We start from the raw sequence: 11,163 nt of genomic DNA on the forward strand, positions 1-11,163 counted from the left end.
TGATAAAAATGTTGTTTTTGGGGTTTTTTTTATAATTGAAATACCTGATTCATATCTGCACTTCATACCAACACCACCAGGCAGCAATAGATGACCGTTCTACCTACAGCAGAAAAACGTCACAGGCCTGGTTTTCAAAAAAGCCTTGCAGCATTAAGATCTTACCTCAACCCACTTAATAGCAGTGAACAGCTGAATAGTTCATATCAAAGTTTGTTAGTCTTTCTGGAATTCAGGGACGGTGTTCCCAGAAAAAGAAATCATGTCACCTCCTGTCACGTCCTGATCTTACATATCATGGGTCAGGTGGTCAGGTGAAACTAAAAAAGCACTCCTGTACCAAAATACTTCATGAAGATCAACAGAAAGCACCAGAGTAACATCCACAACAGCCTTCTGGAGTACGCTATGACACCAAGAAATGACAGTTCCCATTGGGAACCTAATATCAGAGATTCTGCTGCATAGAACAGAAGGAACAAACATGAACACAGACCGCACATGGAATTCTCAACCTTATGTGGAATTCCAGAGCTGGAGTACAGGTCTCAACGGGCTCAACTGGCTGTGGGACTGCAGTTTTAGAGTGAATGAGATCAAAAGCATTTAATTCCTTCATCCAAGAAGTTGATTTTCTTTTCAGAAAGGCATGTGTGATGAATGTGTCAAGTACTGGGACCTGTGGGAAATTCTTTTTTACCCCATCCACATTCATGTTTGACTCTAGTCAGGTGGCCACTGAGCATGACTTTGGTACTTAAGCTACTGTACCTTGGCTGTGTCACGTTATGGCCCTGCCCCCTCCTCAAACGTCTTCGTGTGTATATGTTCATCTTTGTTGCCACGCCCTCTCGTGTCGTCCACCTGTTCTGTATTATGTGTAATCGTCTTGAGTGTATATATGTCTCCTGTGTTGTAATACGTGTTGTTGGTGTTTGAAATGTGCTTCGTGAGATGTATTTATCGTTTGGGTTTGTCATGTGTTTTTGCTTGTGCGTACGAATAAAAGTGTGTTTCTGTCATCGTGCCTCGTCACCGCATCCTGCCTCTCCTCATAACGTCACAGGCTGGCTTAAAGGGGAAAATGAAGGGATATTTCAAGTAAAATGTGTACAATGCAAATCTGTTCCAGAACACATCTTACGAGAATAGTGAAGTCATTTACAATCTACACACACTGAGCCACTCTATCTTTAGACATCATATGGTTTTGTGTAACGCTCTGGAAAATTGAGGTGGTGGACGAGACTCAGGAGCAGTGAACAGGAACGCTGCATGGGCCTGAGTAATGAGGACTGCACAGAAATAACCATCACACAGGTTAATGGCTGCAATCAGAGTTCAGATGCAATCTCACAGATGAAGGAGGAAAATCCAGGACAAAGACACAGATGCCCCGTGTCCGGGCAGGCCAAAGGGCCCAGTGGGTGACTCTGTAGCCGCCTGGTTGTAGAAGAAGAAGGCGCACTGATGGATGAAGGTCTCGATGATTGTCTGGTAGGTCCTTGTGGCTGTCAGCGCATCCACTGTGGTGAAGTCGGGTCGCATCAGAGTTGGCCAGAAAGAGAGAGACAGGTTCTCGCTGGTCATCAGGTTCACTCGGTTCCACTGGCTGACTCTGGGGAATGAAATAAAAGAAAGATGGAGGATAGGAAGTAACAGAAAGAGACAAAATGCTTTATTGAACTCCTGACATGTGGGAGAAGTGGAAAATGGAAGCACCAATGGTCCCAGAGCGTTTGTAGCTAGGAGCCAAAGTTTTAGAGCAAAATAACAAGAGTCAAGAACCAAAGCAGTGACATGCATACTTGCTCAAGTGGCCCATGACGTGCTTAAAGACTTCATAGTTCTCAAGGGGAAATCTCCTCACGATGTCCTTCATGGTCTGCAGCCTCTGCTCCCGCTCATTTATCTCTGCAAAGACAGACATGTTTGAAGTCTTTCTGAGTGCTCTCTGGTTTTACGTGAACTGTATTTATTGGGAGTTATAAGCTTTTGCAAATAAGACACTAACAAAGATTATGAACCTGCCCTTTGGTTAATTTCTGGTATAAAATAAACCATTACTGTGATTCTAATCTTTCAAATAAAACCAATGCCCCCTCATTTACCATTCTTCCTGTTAGTGCTATTTCTGGGTCTGCCATTCTGTGATGCTGTTTCACAGTGAAGAGCTAGACAGGCCTGCACAATGCATCATCGGTTGTGTGTGTACACAACTGATTCGGCTCAGGAGCGTGAGCCCATCATGATTTACATCAGGCATGTCAGAGCAAAAGCTAGCTGCAGCACTTTCAGATATAGGCATTACATCTCTAGGAAACTGTCAAGAGGTGGCCTTCCAGACCCATTCACACTACTCTCAAGACTAAATAACACTGCTGATATGAAAAATCCACAATGAAAGTACCCTGAGAATTTTTAGGCTTAAGAGAATGTAGCGCCAACAATCAAACTGACAAAGTCACATTGGACAACAGTGAATGAAAACTTCCAGCTGCCAGTGAAGACTATACAAATGACTGTACAATGATCATCATCACAGAGAGATGTAGTATAAATCCAAAAGTGTTGGGAAAATTGTACTTAATTATACAGTACCGTGCCAAGTATTCAAACATCTTAAATCCTCATCAGACTTACCTGGATTACAGGCCATTTTTTAAAGTCTTTAACACAAGTGTTGCAAACAGTTTTTTTTAAATGCAAAACCAATATGCTCCTAAAGTAAATTTTCTTGCAATATTATCTTATTCTGTTGGGGTAAGTTTGTACTAACTTGGATCATTTTTGACAGCAATTCATCCGGATATATTTGCCCCAGGAGGCAAATTAAGCTTGGTTGGATTATGCTTGTGGACCACAATTTTCAAGTAGTGTCAAAGATTCTTGCTTGGATCGAGATCTGGCCTTTGATCTGGCCATTATAGGCCTTTATAAACCCTTTTGGCTTCTCCAAGGTTTTTTAGTTTTCTAACAGACTGTCTTGCAGTTTACCTCTGTATTGTGCACCACCCATCCACCCTTACATTTTAATAGCATAGACAGTCGCAATTGAGGAAATCATCATGATGCTGTCCCCCCTGTACTGCACTGCTGGGATGGTATTAGTCGAGGGTTATGATGTGTTAGGTTTGTGCCACACCTAACCTTTTGAAATTTGGTCAAAAAGCTCAATTTTTGATTCATCTAGACACAAAACTGTCACATTATTGTCCCAGCCCCTCCTTAGACGTCTTCGTGTGTGTGTTCGTCTCTGTTGACACGCCCTCCCGTGTCATTCACCTGTTCTGTGTTAGCTGTAATCATCTTGAGTGTATATATGTCTCCTGTGTTTTAATGCATGTTGTTGGTGTTTGAGTTGTGCATAGCGTTTAAGGAAGTCGTAAGTGTCGCATGTTCGTAAGAATAAATTTGTGTGTTATCGTGCTTCGTCCCAGCAACGTGCTTATCCTCAAAACATCACAAAAACTATACTTCACATTTTAGTTGGGTCACTACTGTGAAATCCTTTCCATTTATACAGGTCATCCATGACAATTTTCCTGAAGTTACAAGCATTTGCTAATTGTGACATGACAATCACATTAACCCACATCAAAAAAACAGTTCAGAACCTGTCAGCTTTCTTGAATGAGGAACACTTAGATTCATTTTGAAATTCATCAGCCATGCTTGGGCAAAGATTTGGGTAATTAACCTACACTCATTTCTACTATGAACAGGCTAATTACGCAAAACATGAATAGTGTTTACAGTGCAAAACTGGAAAAAGTCAAAAAGGTCAGGAAAAAACATTGCATTTGACATTCAGATGCTTTTATCCAAAGCAACTTACAATTATGACCGAGTACAACTTGAGGATTAACAGCCTTGCTCAGGGGCCCAAAAGTGGAAACCTGGCAGCAGTCAAGCTCGAACCAGCAACCGTCTGATTACAAGTCACGTACCTAAACCACTGAACTACCACTGCCCCAGTGGGGAACACCCACTCCTAAGTTCCCTTTTTTTGGAAACATCAGTTAGGTGATTTTACAGACAATCTGAACCTACCCTGTTCAAACTGCCTCTGCATGCTTTCCATCTCCACCTTGTTTCCACACACCCTATATATACCCTCTGTAGTCAAAGCTGAGAAAGGGAGAGAGAGAGAAAGGTTAACATTTAACCATGTGGGCAAGAGGAAACTGAATTTTTCTTTTATATGTGTTCATATTAAACACAATAAAAGCACTAAAGCATAGTTTTTTCTTGATAATCTCGCTTCCCTGTTTTTCTGTTTGCATGCAAAATCATATGTTTTGTACACTGGGCAGACATTATGTAAGATGTTCTTCAGTGGTAGACTGGGGAAAATTGGATCCTATTACACCATTTAGAAATTAACAGTGATGCAGTACTAAAACAAAAAAGCACCTAATAATGCTAACGGATAACTTGTGTTGTTTTATCAAAATTATTGAGAAACAAATTAAAAATGTTCAGTTTTTTTGTATGAAAAAAGAGAGCATTTCTTGAATGTTCTCAAGGAAATCTACATAAAATTAAAAGCTGTGATACGTACTGCTTTCTATGCAATGAGATACACCTGACAGTTACACTCATATACACCCACACACACAGTGAGATGGGTCACTCAGGTCCAGAGACATTCAGATCCTTACTTGCCAAAATAGCACGCCACAAAAAATAAACACTTCCAAACAAGTACTTCTCAGCTCCTCAGCCTCTGCCCTGGGTACATAAAACCTAGCGCAATTTAATTTTGCCTGATCTAAAGCATTCAATTCAGCTAATGCCATAACCTATTATGGTTCAGCAGAGTCCATAATACTGGGTCTGTAACATTGCCTGAACATTGAAAACTACTCAAGTTCTGCCTTGTGCAGAACTTGATCTGAACACTAAGAACTCTACAGTGGCACTTGAGTGCTGTGTCTGAGTGTGTTTGCATGTCCAGTCTCTTATACTAAAGACACCCTTTCACTTGAAAGAAAACAGTGAAATAACATAAGCTGTAATATTACCTGGGGCCTCAGTGAAGCAGATGCATTTGCCAATGAACAGTGGGATGGGTCGGTCAGGCGACACAACATTTACCAAAGGCACCCCAAAGTAATTACTCTCCAGAGGTTTAGAGATTGAGTGGTGGGGCATTAGCCTGGTTTTCTGGAGAGCAAACGTATAAATAGACATTTGGGTTTAGTACATTTGAACCTTAAGCTTAAAAGGTATTTGCAGGGTGGAAGCCTGCTACAGTACAATAAAGAAGTAAAAATAGAGTGTAAAGTAAAGTAACGTAAAGCAGTGTGTAATTAATTTATTTTGCCTGGTCGGCGAAGGCTCTTCAGAATGTTCTTCTTCTTTGGATCATCTATTTGCTCAATAAGTGTTTCTCCCTTCAGTGGTGTTACTTCATCCTCCTTTGTCTTCAGAAGCTGCTGAACTTGCCCCATCGCTTGGAGCGATCCCGGTAAAGCCGAGGCTTCACACCTGCCGCAGAGAACTTGCGCCAATGCTCTAAAAAGCTGCCATCCCCTTTAGCTGTCAGAGCCGTAACCACCTCCATTAGAGTGCATCCTGTTGGAGTTATGGATGGTTATAATCTTACCCTGTGTGCTGTCATGAGGCACAGAGTAGATGTTCTCTTCATGGCTGTGTCTCAGTTTGGTAACAGCATCCATAGGCTCAGCATAGTCAGAAGGATCGTAGACAACATCCCCACCAAGAGGCCAGGTCACATTAGAAGTAAGATACCACCGATGGCTGACTGGATCTGTATAGGGGTTAAAGTTGTGCTTTCTAAGGTCAAATGTGACACTAGGTCTGGGCCTCACTTGTAGAGGGGCTTTGTGGTTCATCTTATTTTCAAAGGTGCTAAGTTCAGAGATGACAGAGAACATGTCAGCTGAATCCAGGTCAGACAGTCTGAATCCACTATGAGAGGTGAATGTACCATCATGGCGGGGATGCTTCCGTGTCCGCTTTAGAGTCTAACAGCATCGTGACAGGACTAGGGGAGCCACAATGAGGTGAATACACATTCTCATTTGTGCTACAGGCCTCTGCAACATTATCCTACATGTGTGTGGCCTCAACAAGAGTTCTCTTCTCCACCACCTCCATTAAGGAGGGTTGTAGGAGGTCTATTCTGTGATGTCCTCCAACGACTCCTCCTGGTCCACAGACCACACTGGCAAAACGGCTCTCAATTTCATGTGCTAGTTCCTCACTCTGGACCAGTAGTTCTCATGCATAATCAGAGTCTGTGAACTCTGCCTGGGTTTCCCCTACAGTTAGCAGCTGGACTGGAATGATATCGGGAACCTCACAGAGGAAGGCACACAACGTTTCCAATGAGGCCTTACGACAAGAAAAGTAAACACCTATATACCCATGTACCAGCCAACTCTCATACATGGTAAAGGAAGCATGATAGGACAGCAGAGACAGTTCTATTGTCTGTCTGTGGCCACTGACTATCTGCTCCAGCAGCACTGATGTACTGCTGCAGTGGGGAGATGTTGGTCTGCAGTGCTGAGGCAGCAAGAATGGTGCGAGAAGTTGATCTATGTCATTGGAATCTCCACACATTAGGCACATGACAATATGCAAGTCTGCCTCTGGACTCTAATCCTGCTGTAAATCTCTGATGCTTGGAGGCAGAGCGGGTGGAAGCAGGGAACTGCTACAGAACACATTTCTCCTAGAGTCCTACAGACCCCTTAAGACCTGGTTTATCTGTCTTTCATTCACATTTCACCCATATCCTGAACCAGGTGAGGCAGGTTCCAAAAAATGACACTGAAGTCTTAGAGCTACCTTCTGGCCCTGGGAGATTAGGGTTTGGGCAGTCTCCCCACCAATGTCACCCAGTGCTTCCACTCCTCTTTTTGTGATTAACAAAAGAGACAGAGGAAGTTGGGCTATATGGTTCTCCCTTCTGTCAAGTGAGGACTCACAACTTCTCAATATTCTCCATAACATAAGGCAAAGGCTCTTTGGAATTGTACAAACACAGGCACCCACGAGGTGTGAAAGTAGTTGTATGGAAGGAGTTGACAGGAAGCCTCACATTGCCCTCAATGGGCCTAAGTACTAGCTCATACATTTTACCATCAAGCACATAGCGGTCATCATTGGTACACAAAGACCGACTCTCATTAGCTAACTCTCTTGCTAAACCATCTTTACCCAAGATAACTAGGTTTATCCTGTCTGCTTTGCTTTTATTTATGTGGGACTTTCCAAAGGAAGGGTAGAGTGTGGGGAAGCACAAGGCTAATATTTGTTCAATCTTGTTGTCAACACAGTGTGGGCAGCTAGGGCAGGTATCCTTAGTTGGGTGGTAGATGAAATGAATGTGCTTTAGAACTAAAGCATCTCTCTCAGCCTGTAGCTTCTGTAATGCCTTGAAGTGTTGCTCATCCCCCAGTACTTCTGGAATTGCTCCCATCTTTTCTTTACTTGGCTCGGCATCTACTTCAAGTTCATAATACAGCTCAGAATACTCCAACAGAAGTTCCTGGAAATCCTCCTTTGCCCTGTCAATGATCACCTTCTAGTGCCTGTTATACATGTCCAAGTATTCTGGCCCCTCTAGGCACTGGTATAAATCTTTGTTCATTATGAAACTGTGTGCTTCTTTCCAATGCTTACCAGGGGTGACAAAAGGATGCTAGTTTCATCTTGAACTCATGATGCATTTCGGCACGCCGGCACTCGTTCCGCAAATGTTCAAGGTGTGCATCAAAGATGATATCTGCTGCAATCATGTCCAGCACATCAAAGGGCATTCGTTCATTTTCCATATTGTCAAGATGCAGGGTGTCCTCCCATGGTGCATCCTCCAGTACCACAAACCAATGGTCAAAGTCCTCTTTGGACTCAAGCACCTTCTGTACCCCAGCCCAGACCATGTATCCTTTATGACATCTTTCAATGTGCTCCCGTTTCAGGCGATGAATATGCTGCTGGAAAAGCTTTTTTAGCTTGGCTGTACCTTCTAAAAAGACATATTCCTTGTATTCTGGTGATGCCTGCATGTACCAGCTAATATTGGGCCAGGTCTCACTGTGATTCTTTACCATATGGTTCACCAACCATTCATAGCAGTCCTTGGAAGAGGCAATTAGTTGACTTTGATGCTTCAGGGTCTCAAAGTAAGGTATTATCTTAGCTTTGCCTCTTCCCTTATCAATCAGCTAAATCAAGCTAAGAAAAGCTAAGTCCACATTGACATTAGATCAAGCTGATGTTTCAACAAACTGCAAGTTCTTCTTAGTTCTATTGCAGCTTTAAATTAAGTCAAATCAAGACCACATAAAGCCATAGTAGATGAGGCTTGAAATATTCACAGATTTAAAAACAAGTGCCATTTATTTGTTATCTCACTGAACTTTATTAGCCTGATATTTTATTATCTCAACCACAGCAAGTTTGTTAGGAGGTAGTAAGTCTTTACCAAACATGATAAATGAGTGTCAGCTTGATGAACTTCACATTTATTGGCACTGTCATCACGATACATTCCATGTAGTACTGGACCACTCTGCTACATGAGGTTACATCGTGTGTAGTGGCTTTAATGGCAAAAGTAGTGTTGAGCCATTAACTTTAGGAATTTAGAGAAGGAAAATGCTTTATTTGTTTGGTTATACTTTTTCTTCTCCAGCTCACTTTCTGTCAGGTTTCTGCTGCTTTTTCTCTTTTCCCTATCCATGAACTTCATTTATATCAGGCAGCCGCCCACCTCCAACAGTGTACCTGATTACAAATCCCAATTTCCCAAGCACATACTCACATGATCCTCAATACCGAACCATTGAATTCACGTGTCGCTCATTATGTGTATCTATTTAATATCATATTTTTCACTCAAGGTGAAATATTGTCTTGGGCATAACAAGTGGTTTCCCTATTCTTCTAGATGCTCCTCGACCAGGCAAACAAAACCAGAAAGACAACAGGATAGGGCAAACAAAGTCAATTGTAACAGGAAAAGAAACATTTCCATGCTACCTTTGATTTTGTCTACCATATCTTGTTACCTTTCTGTTTTCCACCTGGACTGATTTTTCACTGTTTTTTGGATATCGTCAAATTAGCCTAGTTGTTATCATGTGACCTGCTCAAACTAATCTGGCTGTGGTTACAGGTGGTGCGCTGCTGCAAAGCACTGCTGTGCTATTTTCAGGCTGCATTTCGGATTGTATCAAATCGTTTTCCTTAAGAACTTTTTACCAATATCTAATCAAGTATTTTTTGCTATCAACCTGATTCATATATGTGTTATTGAACCAGTGCCATCTCTAACAATAACAGAAATAAAAGTTTAGATTCTAATTACCACAGGGAGACATTACACTAAGCTGGTCTTGAGAATGATTTACAGTCTACTTTACCTGATACTGAGACAAGAATGAATCCAAGTTTTGTCAAGCCTGAGACAGAGACTATTAATTTATGGTCTTGTGACAGACCAGACTCATGTACTACATCTCTAGGAGTACAGCATTAATAAAATCAAAGGAACATGTTTAATCTCACTTTAAATGCATTCAGACATAATGGTGGTATTCTATATCTACTTTGAATATGAAATAGAGAACTGCTCATAAACGTTTAGAACAATAGGCTAGAAAACAGGTCCCCTATTAACATACAGTTAGAATATACTACATATTGTAACGCAGGGAGGTTAAGCAGGATGCAGGAACGAGCCACATAGAACACAATGATACGTTCATATATACACACACACCAAAGATGACATAGCTCACAGGCTGATGTAAGGTTAATCATCAACAAACACACACTATTACACAAGACTTCATATACGCACACAATAACGACAATAACGAGGCACAGGTGTGATACATGGGGAGGCGTTGCCATACAAATGAACATACACACACGGAGACACCTGGGAGGAGGGGGCCATACCATGACACTTTTTTACAGAATAAAGACTAAAACCTAGTAGTAGTTTAGGATTTTTTTTAATGCATTTCTGTAATTCATAAAACAACTAGAAAAATATTCATAATCCAAATGAGTACCTCTCAAATGAGTATTTCTCCTTGTAGGGTATTGTTTATGTTTTTTAACAAACTCTAGCACTTATTGTTTATTGCAAATATCATAGTTTAAGATAGACCTTATGTATTTTGTACTTCCAGGTATCTGCATTGATCCCTGTATTCTACAGAATTCTAGTTCATTGGTATGTTGGACTCTAACCTACTGTACTGTACTAAGATATATTCTATGAGTAAATGGCAAAGCACTTTTGTAAGTCACTCTGGATAAGAGTGTCTGCTAAATGCTGTAAATGTAAATGTACTTGTTTCTGCCTTTCTGAAAATACCAGAATGCAATACAAAGTTCTCCCACACCCACAGTAGCTCCACTTTATTAACCCCTTAGTCAAGTTCAAGGCAAGCCAAATCAAGTAGATCTTTATTGTTATCGGATATACTATACAATACTTGTATACATACTATACATGTTATCTGATATACCATATACTATGAACCATTTTAGAGTGGTTTATTCAAAGACCTCAAACCGATTTAAGCTGTCATCTTAGGGGAATGTATAGTACATAAGAAACTTAACAACAATAGTCACTTTTATATGCAGTGTTTGAGCTGTTTGGTTGGAAACATTGCTTAGTTCTCCTTTAATGAGAATGTCTCCTCAATCCTATGGCATTGTCCAATATGGTATACTCACAGTGTCACTTTCATTATGCTCCATATCTCTAGTCAGTGCATACCTCTAATGGTTGGGGTTTCGCTTGTGCAATTGTATATAGTATAGCAAATATCCACATAGTTTGTATCTATATTTTATTTTGTTGCGTTTCTATTCTACTCCTTTTATTTATTTATTAATCCTGAAATATTTATTCTGTGCTGGAGCTGCCGTATCACCAAAATTTCCCCCATGGAGCTCAATAAAGGAATCTTATCTTATTTTAGTCTTTGTCTTTTCAAATGCATGGTCTTACCTGTTGTAACAGTTCCAGGAATACAAAAAAAAATTAAGGTGATATCTCCCTCTGGTACTTCCGTCTCGTGCTTAGATAATATGTACAATCCCGTATTTATTGTAAAAGGATCAAAAAAGGAAGCGCATATGAGAACTTCTTCTTATCTG

The 11,163-nt window shown here is 41.0% G+C and overlaps 1 pseudogene; it reads right to left on the bottom strand.

Annotated features, from left to right (window-relative positions):
• Positions 1 to 1,353: 1,353 nt before the first annotated feature.
• On the bottom strand, positions 1,354 to 8,105 carry LOC113568201 (rho GTPase-activating protein 35-like; annotated as a pseudogene).
• Positions 8,106 to 11,163: the final 3,058 nt, after the last annotated feature.

This window comes from Electrophorus electricus, chromosome 8, assembly GCF_041902795.1.
Source record: "Electrophorus electricus isolate QZ-2024a chromosome 8, ASM4190279v1, whole genome shotgun sequence".
In the NCBI taxonomy this organism is placed as follows: domain Eukaryota; kingdom Metazoa; phylum Chordata; class Actinopteri; order Gymnotiformes; family Gymnotidae; genus Electrophorus; species Electrophorus electricus.